General features: G+C 40.2%; 1 long non-coding RNA gene across 1 annotated transcript in view; it reads left to right on the top strand.

Annotated features, from left to right (window-relative positions):
- Window positions 1-17157, top strand: part of LOC145520918 (uncharacterized) — a 34180-nt gene extending 17023 nt beyond the window's left edge. The window contains exon 4 of the long non-coding RNA XR_014064904.1: window positions 15736-17157. This is a non-coding gene — a long non-coding RNA (uncharacterized LOC145520918). The remainder of the gene's footprint in view (window positions 1-15735) is intronic.
- Window positions 17158-18096: the final 939 nt, after the last annotated feature.

Below are 18096 nucleotides of genomic sequence, written 5' to 3'. Positions count from 1 at the left end.
ACAAGAGCACACGCTTTGCATATGCACAGCAGTCCAGAAACGCTGGGAATTACACCTCTCAGAAGCAGTCTTTAACAGGTGGCTTTTGGGAGTTGGTGGATACATACCCCAACACCCTCTCGCCTTGCATGAATTAAGTCTGAGGTGCACTGTCAACCTGTCTCCCAGAGTCTCAGGCAGAATTAAGCCCCGGCTGCTTGCAATGGTAATTTTCTTAATAATGTACCCTTTTAAAGAAAAAATTGTTTTACTGAAGTGTAGTTGATTTCTGGCTTCTGTAGTGGCTCAGACAGAAAAGAATCTGCCTGCAATGCAGAAGACCTGCATTTGATCCCGGGCTTGGGAAGATCCCCTGCGGAAGGGAATGGCTACCCACTCCAGTATTCTTGCCTGGAAGATTACATGGACAGAGGAGCCTGGCAGGCTCAGTCCACGAGGTTGCAAAGGGTCAGACACAACTGAGCGACTAACACACACTAGTTGATTTACAGTGTTGTGTTACTTTCTGCTGTATGGTGAAGTGATTCAGTTGTACATATTAATATATGCATGTGTGTGCTAAGTCGCTTCAGTTGTGTCTGACTCTTTGTGACCTCATGGACTGCAGCCTGCCAGGCTCCTCTGTCCATGGGATTCTCCTGGAAAGAATAATGGAGTGGATTGCCAATACATATACATTCTTTTTCATATTCTTTCCCATTATGGTTTAATCACAGGATATTGAATATAGTTCCCTGTGCTGTACAGTAGGACCTTTGTATTCTATTCATTCTATTCTATTTATAATAGTTTGCATGTACTAATGCCAAACTTTCAATCCATTCGTCACCCACCATCCTCCCCTTCGGCAACCACAAATCTGTTCTCTATGTCTGTGACTCTGTTTCTGTTTCATAGATAAGTTCTATAGTGCCATATTTTAAATTCTACATATAAGTGATATCATAGTATCATAATATATGGTATTTGTCTTTCTTTGTCTGACTGACTTAACTCAATATGGTAACCTGTAGGTCCATCTGCTACTGCTAAGTCGCTTCAGTCGTGTCCAACTCTGTGCGACCTCATAGACGGCAGCCCACCAGGCTCCGCCATCCCTGGGATTCTCCAGGCAAGAATACTGGAGTGGGTTGCCGTTTCCTTCTCCAGTGCATGAAAGGGAAAAGTGAAAGTGAAGTCGCTCAGTCGTCCGACTCTTAGCGACCCCATGGACTGCAGCCCACCAGGCTCCTCCGTCCATGGGATTTTCCAGGCAAGAGTACTGGAGTGGGGTGCCATTGCCATCTATGTTGCTGCAAATGGCATTATTTCGTTCTTTTTATCGCTGAGTAGTATTCCATTTGTGTGTGTGTGTGTGTGTGTGTATGATGTGGTATATATATATATATACACACCACATCTTCTTTATCCATGCATCTTTCAGTGAACATTTAGGTTGTCTCCATGAACTGGCTATTGTGAATAGTGCTGCTGTGAACACAGGGGTGGAAAACGCACCCTTCTTGATTCACTTCCTTCTCTTCTTCTCCACTCCTCTACTTACCTTCAGATCATTTTCTTAGGGTTTTGTCTGCTCAAGGAAAACCCCAAAGTAACAAATTTCAGTTCATTCACTTCCTGAATGTGTCATTCAGTCTCATCAGAAAAAGAGAATCCATTCTAAGTATTCCGAAGACGGGGATTTAATATGAGGAATTGGTTAACATGAGAAAAGGGGAGATATTCAGATATCAGAAGCTGCTTTTCCTCTGGTTTGAAACCAGTAGCCTCGTAACACTCAAAGACATCTTTATTGACCTCCAGACAAGGTAACACTTACTACCTGCTTTCATAGCTCTCCATTGCTTTATTTTAACTTTCATTTCTGTGAATATTTGATTCATGTCTATCTTCCTGATTGGATTACAAATCCAAGAAAGTAGACACAGCATCTGTATTTGCTCATGATGGTATCCCCAGAGCCTAGCACAATGTTTAGCATAGAATGAAGTGAAAGTGAAAGTGAAAGTCACTCAGCTGTGTCTGACTCTTTGCGACCCCATGGACTGTATAGTCCATGGAATTCTCCAGGCCAGAATACTGCAGTGGGTAGCCTTTCCCTTCTCGAAGAGATCTTCCCAACCCAGGGATCGAACCTAGGTCTCCCGCATTGCAGGCGGATTCTTTACCAGCTGAGCCACAAGGCAAGCCCAGGAATACTGGAGTGGGTAGCCTATCCCTTCTCCAGTGGATCTTCCTGATCCAAGAATTGAACCAGGGTCTCCTGCATTGCAAGCAGATTCTTTGCCAACTGAGCTGTCAGGGAAGCCCAGGGGGCTCACTAAATACCTGGTAGAAGGAATGACTGGATCAGTGTTGTGCTGAAGCTGCCTTATACCAGCTTGTGAAAACCGATGGAGCAGTTTTCTTCTTAGCCTCATAACATATTCAGTGATGTCAGGTTGGCAGTTAAAGACCAACCACTGTGGGAGTGTTTACTCCATAGAAATTGGCAAACATTACAAATAATGACTGTTTTATTAAAGAACCAGTTGTTAAACATTCCCCAGCATACCACTTATCAAATCCCACCTAACAATACAACATAAACAACACATTCATTTCCACACCTCACTCATGACACTTTCACTGAAGGTCTTAGCATCCAGCTTCACGATTGGCTCATGCAAATTCAGGGATGTCTACTGTATGGTTTTACTGTTCCATTATTTAACAAGTAGAAAGTAGAATCAGAAATAACAAGTTGGGTCAGCAACATGGTCATTACTTCTGGCCTTCATGGACACACTCAGTTCTGGCCTCACAGTCTGCTCAGAAACATACAGGACTCAGAGAAATGTGTAGCCAAGCTGTATTTCAAATTTTTGCAAGCCTGAGTGTGTGTTTATGTGACTCCAATCTTTCTCTAGATTCAGTATTTTAATGTGGATTTATCTTTGTGCCTAGAAAGTAAATGCTTTACACAGAAGGCTCAGGTTCTGCCCTGTAACCTTATCTGAAGCACCAAGGAGTACTGCAGAGAAAATAGTAACTTTACTTACAATAAGATTGAAATTACTTTTAAGAAAGAGGGAGTTTTGTGAGCATTAGGACATCTCCCAAGACTGCTCTTTGAACCAGTCATTACAGTTAAGTTGTAAAAGAATATTTTAGAATATGAGGAAATGGTTTAATATACTTTAAAAGCAGATCTCTTTTTAAATTTTCAACCCATAGAAAAACTGGGACAATACACACACAAAATTTCTCCTGCCTTCTCTCTGTGATAACATTGCACTTTTTTCTTATTAATTTTTGTTTTATCAAGTATATATATTAATATACATATATGCATATAATCAGGAAAAGTATATTATGAACTAAAATGCAGCAGACTTTTTTTTCCTTTAATATCCACTTCCACTCCATGTAAAACTAGGAGAGTAGTTACCAGTGTGGCCTGTTCTATTTCTGCATTTAGAGGTGAGCATGTATTTAAGTCTGGGCCAGTCATAAAACCACTTCCTCCTTAACTTGGTGATTCACCCAGGGGTATGTGAATCACTGGAAAGTTCGCTAACATGTGAGCCCTGGAAAGCTCCAATACAAATCCTTTTGGGTGGCTTGAGAGATGAATGCTGGGAGAGAGAAAGTATGTCTCTCCTTGTTGAATTATGAGCTATAGGAATATAGATTTGGGCTGTGAGAAATTTTCTTCCCTTACCTGTGGAAGTCATCTTTCTGGGAGAGAAATCAAAATACCACAAGAAGAAAAATGAGACCCAAACAGTAGCAGTGTATGGCAGCATCTTTAATCTCCTGGATCCACCTGTTCCTGAAGCCAAACCCATCACTGGACTTACAGTTACTGAACTCATTTGTGGCTTAAAGAACATTCAACCAGGATTCTCTCATTGGTAATTGTAACTATTTCTACTAAAAACAAGACAGAAAGACTGTGTGTTGTGGCCCAAGATTAACTCTTTGGTGAATAATTACCGTTACTTCACACAATCTTCAGCAAAAAAACGGTCATTTTAATTGAGCCTTAATTTTCACATCAATGAATAGAAGCAATCCTTTGTCACCAAATCTTGAATCCAATGCAACAAGTCAGTTATTGAGTATCAATTTGCTTTGCTTAGTAAATGCTGGGACACACACAGATAACTATGAAGGTTTCCACCTTTGTGGAACTTGCAATTAAATGGGATGGTGGGAGAAGATGAAGCTTGAGGATGAGGGGAGCCGTATTTATAGATGTTAGCAATTTGCCTTATTGTGGTTTGACAACAGAACATTTTCAAATAGTATTTTGGTGTCAGTTGAGACATCACTTTGAGAGTAGTCTTAAGAGTTTGAAGAAAAAGGAATTCAAGATTTTGAGCATAGGTGTGATGAGCTTTTTAAAATTCAAAAGTTGTTTGCTACAGATTTTTAAACTGGAAATAAAACAGCTATTGAAGCATCCTACAAGATAAGTATTTCATTGGTTAGAGAAGCACACACAATAGCTGATAAATGAATAAATCCTCTACAGTTGACATTGCTGAATGCCAGCTGCCTGAAAAGTCAGTGCAGGGAACAGCGGCAGTGCCATTTTCCAGTGATACAGTAACTCATCGATTAGCAGATTTAGTTGCAAACATAAAGACTGTATCAATATCTCATCTGTGAAATTGCATTAAATCTTGTAAATGGATGAATCTTTTTTTTTTTTCTCTTGTATGAAGGTGACTGACAGCAATGGCTAAATTAAGTCATGCTGCTAATTTACCTCCAAAGGTTTATTTAGCACATCATAAATGGATGAATCTAAAGACAAGCTGGGCCTGCATTTCTGTGTTATCAGCATCGACTCATCATCACATACTATCTTTTTGGTGAATGCTCAGCAACAAATACAAAACCGTGCTAAAATATTTAAATCTTCAGTAAGTTTTTGGATTTCATGGTTTAGTCCTGGAACAATAGTTTTGACATTTGTACATCTGGCACAAAAGCAGTTGGCCTGAGCTTTAATCCAAGCAGTGGCACCAAACCTTTAGCAATCATTACATTCTTCACTACAATCAATCAGAGGAATAAATAGCAATAATTAAAAAAATAAAGTTAACAAATCCCAGTTTCACTTAAAGAGTGTCTTCAATGAAGCAAATTATTTGTTTTATTGTTAATTTTAATGTTAAAAAAATCATTATTAAATATTAACCCTCGGTATTCTGTGTGACAAAATGGGAAGTATGCATGAAGCATTTTTGCTGAATTTTGAAGTACTGTAGGTGTCTTGAGGAAAAGCATTTGTGCAACTGTGTGAGTTATGAGCTGAACTAGCTGCTTTTTTCATGCAACAGGATCTCTGATTGAAAAACTACTGACAGACAAACTATGATTATCCAGACTTGGATATTTGGCAGACATTTTCTTGCAAATGAACAAAGTTAGACTGTCACTCCAAGGAAAACAACTGACAGTATTTGTTGCCAATGATAAAATTCAAGGTTTCAAGTGAAAATGAGGATTTTGTAAAATATTTATAAGCACTACTGTGAGCTTGATACCAAAAGTTTGATGCCATGGATTTTTCTAAAGAGAATGGTGGTAGTATTTACATAGGTGGGTGTGTTTTTTGTATTTTAATAAAATGTGCAGTAATTGAAAGATCTGCATAACTCAGTGAACCAATATGTTCCATGATTGATCCATGATATTATAAAATCATACATGATTAAAAGATCCATTCAAAGTTCAAATTAGTTCAATGGGTTGTAATGAAACAGAATGCTTAGTGTAATGAAACAGAAAAGATCATTGATATAGTTTCAGATTCCACATTGAAACTAATCTTTAAGAAACTACCCCTTGTTGTCTCATGGTGATAGAGTCAGAGCAAGGTCAGTAGCCCAAGACCGTTTCAAGTGTTTTCCTTCATCATGCCTGCTAAAATCCCATTAGAAAAACAAATCCCACAGTAGACTTTATTTGTCATGTCTCATGAAATGCCTCACTCACAAGGAGCTGGAATAAGGACACTTAAGAATCCAGCACCACTTGAAAGCAGGCTAAGGTAGGAGACTGGTCAAAGCAGAGTCCATAGTTCTTCTAACCCTATCATGTTCATATAAGAAACATCAAAAGTAAAAGCTTCACCTTGTAACAGAATTGTATTGCCAGTAGAATTACATTTTGTGTAGGATATAAATGCACCAATTGGCTCTATTATGTACAGTTAGATAATCTCTAATATATCTATCCCAAAAGGAAATTCTAAATTAGGGAGGATCCATAGCTTCACCTTTTATGCCAAATTCAGCCAATTGGTGGTAGCTGCCTGGATTCACCAGCCTGTGAAGTATTTAAAGCTGGACAGGAATCGGTGTTAGCAGAGATACCTGCCATGGCTGAATACAGAAGGGAGGCATAGTGTGTGTGTGTATGTGTGTGTGTGTGTGTGTGTGTGAGAGAGAGAGAGACTCGTAGCTTGTTTTTGCCTTCAAGATTGAACTAAAAAATCAGTTATCTTTTATATGAGACACATGTAAGAAACATCACTGACAGAGGTATATTTTACAGCTCACCTAGAGGCAACTACACAAAATATGATGTAATAATTTAAACAGAAATAAGCAGCACTTATTGAGCTAACTTTGAAACGCAAACTAAATAAATGTTTCATTCATTCATGAAGCATTTATTATAAGCCTACCTTTGTCATACACTATATACCAGGTCCTAGGGAAACCAACAATTATAAAATTTGCTCCATGTCCCCAGACACCATACAGTCCTAGCCCCAAATGCTTAAAGCTCTATTTTCTGAAAAAGGGAAATAGTCCTGGTCTTACGTAAGTTTTCAAGGGCATGTTGTATGTCAGTACTGCTAAGCAATGATGGTGACCCAGAATTAATGTTATGGAATTATCTGACCCCAAAGCAACCTTCTAACATTCACAATAGCTTTCTTTTTTTAGAAAAAATACTTATTTGTCTATGTTGGGTCTTAGTCGTGCTATCTTTCGTTGCAGTGCATGGACCCTTGTTGTGGAATACTGTGGATCTTAGTTGTTGCATGCAGACGTAGTTGCTCTGAGGTCTGTGGGATCTTAGTTCCCTGACCAGGGATCAAACCTGTGTCCCCTTCATTGCAAGGAAAGTTATTAACCACTGGACCACCAGGGAAGTCCCCACAATAGCTTTCTATCCCAAGATTTTGCATACTCATGGCACGGGCTCTGAAGGAAATTGTATGCACACATTCAATTACCTTTATAGGTACAAATTACCCATTGCTGCTTCCTGTAATGAGAATATGACATGTTTACTTGCCCGAAATGAGACCCATTATCCTCTGTAGTAGATGTGTAGCTGGATGGCTTAACATCAGCTCTTGAGCTCTGACAGTTTTTATCCCTCTGTTTTGACATGTCTCCCAGTTTCGAGTTACAAACAGAAGGAATCTCTGTGGTAGTCTTTACACTGCTTGTGCAGTGTGTGGTGCAGTAATATGTGGTGGGTGATTTCTACCCTGTAATTAATATCTTGGATCCTCACTCGTTGATTTGGCAAAGAAAAATAGTAGTCCATATTTGACAGTTGCAGTGTTGACTGGCCAAGCTAATTGTGTTTGAAGGTAATACTTGTTCCTGGTAACTCAGGTCATGATATAGTCTTTACCTCACTGGTCATGGTTGTACCAGAGCATGTGTTATCTCACCTCAGCAAAGGTCGCAAAGAAACCCATTGCAAATGAGTGAACAAGCATAATAAAATGCTTCTAGAAGGTTCTCATTTGAGCCCGCTATGTTTATCTATGTAGTTCTGTTTAGCAATCAGATAGGGATATAAATAAGCGGTAGGAAAGTTAACAGTCCATGGCAGTAACAAATCATCTTGACTCTTGAGTTGCATTTCCTGTTAAAATTTCCCCAGAGGTTTTTGTGTCTGGGAGCCTGTCTGCTTGGAGGCAGCAGCATGAGCTTTGTGGTCAAATAGACATGAATTCAAGTTCTAGGTCCCTATTTACTAACTGTGTGCTATTAGGCAAGATTTTGAACCTGTGTAAGTTGAGTTTCTTATCTGTAAAATTATGCTAGTAATGATTGCTTCACAGGGCTGTTGTAAAGGTTAAATTAGATGCTAAATATAATGTGATTGGCACCAAGCTTCTGTTCAGTAGATGTTTTACTCCTTCCTCTTGAATCTGTATTACTTCATAGACCATTTGTGTTAAGGGGAGTTTTTGTGGACTCATCAACTTCTTATAATTTTTTCAGTGTCTTTAATAACTAAAGCCTTTTTAAAATATGCATACAGGGTAAAACATTAAAGTGAAATGTTTATGTGCTTTGCTCTATCATTTTTTAGCATTACATCCATGACAGTCATTTCTCCTCTCTCTCACCACTCTCTGCTTTTAAGCACACTGGCATTCAAGCCACACACAGCTATTTATCTTCTCCTTTGACACCCCACTCCAGTACTCTTGCCTGGAAAATCCCATGGACGAAGGAGCCTGGTAGGCTGCAGTCCATGGGGTCGCTAAGGGTCGGACATGACTGAGCGACTTCACTTTCACTTTTGCTGCCAGTGGGCTGATGGCTCTACACAAGGCAATCGGGACTGAAAGGTACAATGACCTGTCATTCCTTTCATCCCCTCTGTCTTTTGGCCATTGACTCCACCTGCTGCTTTCAGGTCCTTGCTGGGCAGAGCAGTGGTGGTTTTAGGATTCACAGAGGACATGATGACCATTCATCTTTTTCTTCTTGTTCTTTCATAGAGCCCTGGTCATTTTTACTCTGGCAAAATGCTGCATGGTTATGATAAGCCACATGGTATTTCTCCAGCACGGCCGGCCCTCTCTGGTGCACAAACTACCAACTGTCAGCTCTGGCAGCTGCTCATCTCTCAGTAGGGCCAAGAGAGTCGTTTCAGGCAAGGAGGCTAGAAATGTTTGTGAAGAATGGACACGAAGGGTCCTTGTTTCACACAGTCTAAGCAACGAACCTTTCTCCTCTCTGCTCCCCAAATAGGGATGGTCCGTAGTATCTCAGCTCTCAAAGGGAATTGATTGAGGCTGGGTGTGGCCAGGCTAGTCAGGGGACTGAAGTGGGGGCTATTGAGGGGTGTGGTAGTTTCTAAATCGGTAAGAGTCAATGGGAACTTGAAGGTGGCTGAGATGTATCCAATGGCAGTTCTTCTCAGTCTCCTTCAGTGGGTATAGATGTGGCCAGGAAGAGAAAATTTTCCTGATACCTCTGCACAAATTGAATGTAACCTGAAGAACCTTTAAATGGTCCAACTATTTATTTATATTTTAGCAAAAACAATTCTTAAGCTGTGCAGTCCATTGCACACGTTTTGGCAAAGCATATTCTTGGGGAGAAATACCCTGCACATGGCCTTTATTTTTGTATTTTTCCCCAGTGAATTGCAAAATAGGGTATTTATAGCTTCTCACTATTTTCTTAAGTACAGTTTTGTTTTTTAAGTGCTGTATTAGGCATTCAGAAGACTTGTCTTAGTATTGCTGTAGGCAAACAGCCTGGACCATGGAAAGAGTGCAGACTTTAAAGCCAGAAGATCGTGGTTCAGATACTGGCTCAGCTATTTGTTATGTGACCTGAGAAAGTCACTAAATCTCTCAGAGACTCCCATTTCTTTGGAGATTTTATTTCTTCATCTATAAAATGTTAACAATAGTATTCCAGTGATTTACGTTGTTTTTATATCCTGGATCCTTTGGGTATCTATCTCATCCACCCACTTTTCATAAGATTCAGAAAGAGTAGAGTTAACTTGACCACAGGTTGGAAAATGACCTAATCTTGGCCAAAGGCTTCATCTTCCTGACCATGGTCATTAGTTCAGGAGTAGATATATGATCCAGGGCAGGCCAGTGAGAGTCCACAAAGGGACTTTTCTGCCAAATCCATTAAAAAAAAATGCCCTCTCTTCCTCTGAGGTTGCAAAAAGAAGGACTAGTTCATCTGTTTCTGCCCAGAAGTTGTTCAGTTTTAGCAGTGAATGTCCCACATCCCAGGAAACCTCTTAATTTTTGACACACCAGGATGGTTGGTTATCTAAATCACAAGCTGTAAGAGTGATTTAAATCTGGAGTTGCTATAAGGTGCCTCATGGAAAAGTTGTCTCCACAATGGATCCAACATGTAGAGGAAAACAGTTGAGAGATGGAGACAGAGCATCAAAGATCACATTTGGGACCTCAGAGCTATCCTTACCTTAACTCACATGTGTTAAGTAACTTTGACTGGTTTACTTCTCAAACAAAATGGACTTTTGTTTGAAATTTTCATATGGACACTCTGTCATTTGCAATCAAGAATCTTTATTATCACAGTAGTAAATGGTTGTCAAGATTCAACCTGATTAATGCAAAGCACCTAGTGCAGTGAGAGAGAGAGAAAAACTCCATGATTATCATCGTAGCTCTGGCTAATGGCCCTGAATTATTATCACTTTTATTATTATTATCCATGCTCTTTACCATGTAATTCTAGTGACCTCCTACTCTGACTTCTCATTTCTTTGGCTGTTGGATGTTATCAGACATGATGCTTGGGAGACTGAACTTGCTGTGTGTCTGTCTCTCTGTCATCATGAGAAGAAAATGACTGAGCTATTCTGTTGGGAGATGAAACCCATGGGTGAGAGCTGATTGGCTAGTAGCCATCTGAACCCCACAGACTCCCAAACTAAATTGATTGGCCTTAGAGTTTGGGGATAATTTATATAGAAAATATAATTTTTTTTGCAAATTTGTGGTCATAGATAACCAGCAGAAGGGCTCACACTTATGGAATGCTGTCACTGTGCTGGCTACTGTTCTAGGAGCTTTTCATGTATCCTTCCATCTTCATAACCACTTCCTGACATATTAGTAATTCCACTTTATAGATGAAAAAACTGAGGCACAGTGAAGTTAAGAAACTTGCTTGTGTGCAGAAGAGTCAGGACTCAGAGGCAATCTGACTCCAGAGCACATTTTATCACCACGCCTTCATCTTGGTCTTCATGACTCTGCTCATCATGAGTATACTATAAATCAGTATTTCGGACTGCAGTCCATGATTCACTGGTGGATCATGAAATCAATTAATTAGGTCATGCTGCTGCTAAGTCACTTGATCATGTCTGACCCTTTGCCACCTCATGGACTGTATCATGAACCCGTCAGGCTCCTCTGTCCATGGGATTCTCCAGGTGAGAATACTGGAGTGGGTTGCCATGCCCTCCTCCAGGAGATCTTCCTGACCCAGGGATTGGACCCGCGTCTCTTACGCCTTCTGCATTGGCAGTCAGGTTCTTTACCACTAGCACCACCTGGGTAGGTTGGGCCTGATTGGATCATAGTGTAGTGAAGTCTCTCAGTCGTGTCCGACTCTTTGTGACCCCATGGACTGTAGCCTACCAGGCTTCTCTGTCCATGGGATTTTCCAGGCAAGAGTACCGGAGTGGGTTACCATTTCCTTCTCCAGGGGATCTTCCCAACCCAGGGATAAAACCTGGGTCTCCTGCATTGCAGGCAGACATTTTACCATCTGAGCCATCATAGCCAGCACTAAAACCAGAATTGAATAGAAAGTATCAGGGTATTGTTTCATGAAACTTAGATCTGTTCTGTATGTATTCATATTAGTGTTTTTACGTCCTGAGCTGCCTTGTAAAATGTATTTCTCATTGTGAATCATAGTCAAAAAGCTTGAAAGCCACTGCAATAAACATTAGCCATATTTCTAAATGCTATTAACTAGCTAAATATTGGAGAGGGCAATGGCACCCCACTCCAGTACTCTTGCCTGGAAACTCCTATGGATGGAGGAGCCTGGTGGGCTGCAGTGCATGGGGTGGCTAATAGTCGGACACGACTGAGCGACTTCACTTTCACTTTTCATTTTCACGCATTGGAGAAGGAAATGGCAACTCACTCCAGTATTCTTGCCTGGAGAATCCCAGGGACGGGAGAGACTGGTGGGCTGCCGTCTGTGGGGTCGTACAGAGTCGGACACGACTGAAGCGACTTAGCAGCAGCAGCAGCAACTAAATATTGTTTGTGCCAAGTTTGTTTTTATCCCACTCCTTACTCATGCACCACTGATTCTTTTTTTTTTTTAAATAAATTTATTTATTTTAGTTGGGGGATAATTACTTTACAATATTGTAATAGTTTTTGCCATACATTGACATGAATCAGCCATGGGTTTACATGTGTTCCCCTTCCTGGACCTCCCTCCCCATCCCATCCCTCTGGATCATCTCATTGCCCCGGCCCTGAGCATTTGTCTCATGCATCGAACCTGGAATGGTGTTCTGTTTCACATATGATAATACACATGTTTCAATGCTATTCTCCCAGAACGTCCCACCCTCACCTTCTCCCTCAGAGTCCATAAGACTGTTCTATGCATCTGTGTCTCTCATTCTGTCTCGCATATAGGGTTATCGTTACCATCTTTCAAATTCCATATATATGCATTAGTATACTGTATTGGTGTTTTTCTTTCTGGCTTACTTCACTCTGTATAATGGACTCCAGTTTCATCCATCTCAATAGAACCTATTCAAATGTATTTTTTTAATGGCTGAGTAATATTCCATTGTGTATATGTACCACAGCTTCCTTATCCATTCGTCTGCTGATGGACATCTAGGTTGCTTCCATGTCCTGGCTATTGTAAACAGTGCTGCGATGAACATTGGGGTACACGCGTCTCTTTCAATTCTGGTTTCCTCTGTGTGTATGCCCAGCAGTGGGATTGCTGGGTCATATGGCAGTTCTATTCCCAGTTTTTTAAGGAATCTCCACACTGTTCTCCATAGTGGCTGTACTAGTTTGCATTTCCACCAATAGTGTAAGAGGATTCCCTTTTCTCCACACCCTCTCCAGCATTTATTGCTTGTAGACTTTTGGATAGCAGCCATTCTGACTGGTGTGAAATGATACCTCATTGTGGTTTTGATTTGCATTTCTCTGATAATGAGTGATGTTGAGCATCTTTTCATGTGTTTGTTGGCCATCTGTATGTCTTCTTTGGAGAAATGTCTGTTTAGTTCTGTGGCCCATTTTTTGATTGGGTCGTTTATTTTTCTAGAATTCAGCTGCAGAAGTTGCTTGTATATTTTTGAGATTAATTGTTTGTCTGTTGCTTCATTTGCTATTATTTTCTCCCATTCTGCAGGCTGTCTTTTCACCTTGCTTATAGTTTCCTTTGTTGTGCAAAAGCTTTTAATTTTAATTATGTCCCATTTGTTTATTTTTGCTTTTATTTCCACTATTCTGGGAGGTGGGTCATGGAGGATCCTGCTGTGATTTATGTCGGAGAGTGTTTTGCCTGTGTTTTCCTCTAGGAGTTTTATAGTTTCTGGTCTTACGTTTAGATCTTTAATCCATTTTGAGTTTATTTTTGTGTATGGTGTTAGGAAGTGTTCTAGTTTCATTCTTTTACAAGTGGTTGACCAGTTTTCCCAGCACCACTTGTTAAAGAGATTGTCTTTTCTCCATTGTATATTCTTGCCTCCTTTGTCGAAGATAAGGTGTCTATAGGTGCGTGGGTTTATCTCTGGGCTTTCTATTTTGTTCCATTGATCTATATTTCTATCTTTGTGCCAGTACCATACTGTCTTGATGACTGTGGCTTTGTAGTAGAGCCTGAAGTCAGGCAGGTTGATTTCTCCAGTTCCATTCTTCTTCCTCAAGATTGCTTTGGCTATTCGAGGTTTCTTATATTTCCATACAAATTGTGAGATGATTTGTTCTAGTTCTGTGAAAAATACCATTAGTAGCTTGATAGGGATTGCATTGAATCTATAGATTGCTTTGGGTAGTGTACTCATTTTCACTATATTAATTCTTCCAATCCATGAACACGGTATATTTCTCCATCTGTTTGTGTCCTCTTTGATTTCTTTCATCAGCGTTTTATAGGTTTCTATATATAAGTCGTTTGTTTCTTTAGGTAGATATATTCCTAAGTATTTTATTCTTTTTGTTGCAATGGTGAATGGTATTGTTTCCTTAATTTCTCTTTCTGTTTTCTCATTATTGGAGTATAGGAATGCAAGGGATTTCTGTGTGTTAATTTTATACCCTGCAACTTTACTATATTCATTGATTAGCTCTAGTAATTTTCTAGTAGAATCTTTAGGGTTTTCTATGTAGAGGATCATGTCATCTGCAAACAGTGAGAGTTTTACTTCTTCTTTTCCTATCTGTATTCCTTTTATTTCTTTTTCTGCTCTGATTGCTGTGGCCAAAACTTCCAAAACTATGTTGAATAGTAGGCACCACTGATTCTTAAAAAGCACTTTCCTGACCTCCCTAGAAGAGAGGTGGTGGCGTTCTCATAGCCTCTTTAGAGCTGTCATATTTCAGATGTCACCATCTGAGCCTGTTTTTTCTCCTCTAAGGGGACAGGAGATCCTGTCACTGTGTGAACCCAAGAGATTCCTTTGTACCAAATGAATATTCTCCAACAGACTCAGTCAAATCCACAGCCATAAATCAGGTAGGGTAACTCCACCCTAGAAAAGACAGTGTATTGGCTGGGGAGATGAACTCTTAAATTGAATTGAAGTTTTTAGGTTGTTTTTTTTTTTTTTCCCCACAAGAAGCCTCTAGTGGCTTAAATGTGTTAATCAGTCTGGTAGTTGTAACTAAAATTTATATCAAGTCATGTGCACTCTTAGGAGTCATTAAAATCAATGCTGTAATTGATAGGTAGTGAAGAGCCATTTTCAGCACATAATTTTGTCCATTTACTCCCTGTTGAATAGTGCCAACCAAGCAGAAAAGATAGGAAGAGATGTGAAAGGTAAAAAAGTATGACATAAATAATTCTTCTCAATCTTGATGTCTCCTATTCCATGGACCCAAAAGGCTGCAGCCAGCACTCTCTGTCTTCATTGACACAGAATCCTCTTGTGTAGATGGTCATGTTTGACAACTATATTTTGAAGTTCCATTTAGACCAGTGTAATGAGTCCATGATAGAAAATGTAGAATACTGTCAGGATGATGCCTGTGCATGGCATCTCCTTGTGCAGAGCAATCAGGGAGCTAAATTAAAGGGAACTGACTTTGCTTTCTATGAGAAGGTGTTTTGACACTTACACTGACAGGCTTGTAATGAAATGCCAGTGTTTTGGTGATGATAAGGGTGGTACCCTGCACAGTAGGCACTTTGGTTTTAATTACTTCAAAGGAACAGGTATTCTTCGTGCTCTTGTGTGGCAACAGGATTGTCTTCCATTCCATGCATCCTCTAGAGCATAGTCCCCAACCTTTTTGGCAGCAGGGACCGGTTTTTTGGAAGACAATTTTTCCATGAATCTGGGTTGGGGGGCATTGTTTTGGGATGATTCAAGCACATTACATTTATCATGCACTTTATTTCTATTATTTTCCATCAGCTCCACCTCAAATCATCAGGCATTGGATCCCAGAGACTGGTGACCCCTGCTCTAGCATTTTCTCAGCTTTCACAAGAGGATGCTAAAAGGATTGCAGACTCTACTTAGGTTTCCCCTGAGTCATTCAGGTCTAGTTCACTCAGACCAGCAGTAAAGATCCCATTCAATATTCTCTGCTTTCTTGTCCATGGCATCACATTTCCTGCAGGGGTTAAAAAAAAATGTGTAAAGTAAAAATCCCCTTGAAAAAAAAAATCCCTTTAGTTAACCATAAGGTACAGTGTTATTCTGTCCATCATTAAGACCAACAGGCCGTTTTTCTTCCAGCCCTGAAACAGATGGTTGGTTCTGTGGTCAACAGCAGATGAAGTAGTTGGCTGGTGCTGAGGAGCCATGTTGTCGGAGAAATTCATCATTTTATATGCCAGAATCACACCTCCGAACAAGATGATTCTCACTTTGTGAGGAACTTGAGGAATGGGAAATCAACTGAAGGATTCACATTAGTGTCTCCCACCTTTGCTGACCATAGAAAGCATGTCCATGTAGTGAATTACTGTTTTTAAACTGTTTTCTCTCTCTCGTCTTTCTTTAGTCCAACAGAGCTGTGAGGGTTAACTGGCAGAGCGGTTTTGGCAGCCTACTTAAAGGGAATTAGAAGACTCAAAATGGCACTAAACAAATTACGAGACAGTTACAACACTGTCGCTGCTACAGTAAACCTCATCTTATCATGTCCAGAACGCTATTTGTCGTATCATCTTTTGTGCTATGCTGTATTGCAATTTGGGTAGAACTGTCATCAGCTCTAAGTATACTTACTCTCTTATAAACTGAAGAAACACACTTATCACTCAGTTTTGATTCATCCCAGACTTCACTTTAAGTGATATGTGGAGGTGTATGGGTAAATTGACTCTTTGAAGGAGAAATAAAATCCTTATTTGTAGGTTTGTTGATTGCCACAGTGTAAATTCCCTGGTGGCTCAGTGGTAAAAGAATCTGCCTGCCGATGCAGGAGATGTGGGTTCGATCCCTGAGTTGGGAAGATCTCCTGGAGAAGAAAATAGCAACTCATTCCAGTATTCTTGCCTGGATAAATCCATGGACAGAGGAGCCTGGTAGGCTACAGTGCATGGGGTCGCAGAGTCAGACACGACTTAGCAACTAAACAGCAACAAAATATACCCACCAGAACTGGGTGTAAGTGGTCAACATGAAGTCACTGCATACGAACTTGGAAAGAGATGAGCATAAGTTTCTCTGTTGAGCGGGTTCCAGCAGCCACTGGCTCCGCTTTCTTCTGGTCTTGCAGTAAATTGTACCTCTTTCTGCACAACATTCTAGGACCCACTGGGTGCAGCATTCAGTTGCCATAATCACACAGCATATCATTCTAGATATTGGACATGGTTTCACAGCACATCTATGCAAGCTCTTCAGCACAGCAGTGTGACTTTCACACTGGCTTAGAATCAGGGCTCTAGGTAGTTGCCAGGGAATACAACCATTTGCTCTTCCAGACGTTCTCAAATTGTACTTTGGATCAAGCTAAAACAGCAGGCACTTGGGGTTACCTACTGTTACTAACAGCCCTTCCCTAAGAAACCATCGGTGTATATCATGGGAGAGCCCCCCAAAACAGCCTCACGAAACATGACTATATGTATGTTATGAGTTGTTTTGGTGTTGCTGCTGATATTAGGTGGTGTCCTTTTCACTCTGCTCATAATAAATGTGTCAGTCTGTTAAGACATTCCTTTTCTTAGCTTCATTTGTTTCTTTTTTCATGCATGCATTCGTTCAACAAATATTCAGGTGTTGATATGTCAAATACTATGCTAGAGGTTTGAGATGCTCATAAAAAAAGATTCTTATCCTCTGATACTTTTGGACTAGAGGAGTCAGGCATTAAATAAATCATGTAAATAAATATATAGTTCTAAATGGTTCTGTGTGTTTGTGTGCTCAGTCGCTCAGTTGTATCCAACTCTTTGTGACCCTGTAGACTATAGCCCACCAGGCGGGCTCCTTTGTCCATGGAATTTTCCAGGCAAGAATACTGGAGTGGGTTGTCATTTCCTATTCCAGGGGATCTTCCTGACCCAGGGATAGAACCTGTATCTCTTGTGTCTCCTGCATTGGCAGGCAGATTCTTTACCCTGCGCCACCTGGGAAGCCCTCTAAATGGTGGTAAGTGGTCCAAATTTTAAAATGCAGGACACTTTGATTGTAACGTGCCACTATCCTTGGCTTTTTTAACTTTCATTTCAATTTTTAATTATCCTCATTTTGTATTTTATATATTCTTAAAAATGAACAGCTTTCAGGGTTTGTTTGTTTTTTTTATAAAACAAAATGAATGGATAACTAGATAACCAATGATAAGTTTTTCCACTTAGACTATAACAGCAGTTGCCATTTAAGTGCAAAGTGTGCTCTTGACAGCTCAGCATGCATTAACTGAATTGTAACAAAAATTATAACGATAACCATGTACTAGACATTGTTTGAAACGCATCCTGTGTTTACTTTTTGGTGTGCTGTTGGCGGGACTCTCCCTCTAGGACTCTGACTGTCTGACAGCTCTCAATACTCGACCCTCACCAGAAATTTCCCTTGGTTGGAGAAGGTTCCCTTTTTGAAGGTCAAGCCCCTTCTCAGGGACAGCCTGGGTCCAAAGACTGG

This window comes from Giraffa tippelskirchi, chromosome 9 (assembly GCF_054371585.1).
Source record: "Giraffa tippelskirchi isolate mGirTip1 chromosome 9, T2T-mGirTip1v1.2.pri, whole genome shotgun sequence".
Lineage (NCBI taxonomy): Eukaryota > Metazoa > Chordata > Mammalia > Artiodactyla > Giraffidae > Giraffa > Giraffa tippelskirchi.
The sequence above is the reverse complement of the archived record's forward strand: the minus strand, read 5'-3'. Positions and strand labels throughout refer to the sequence as shown.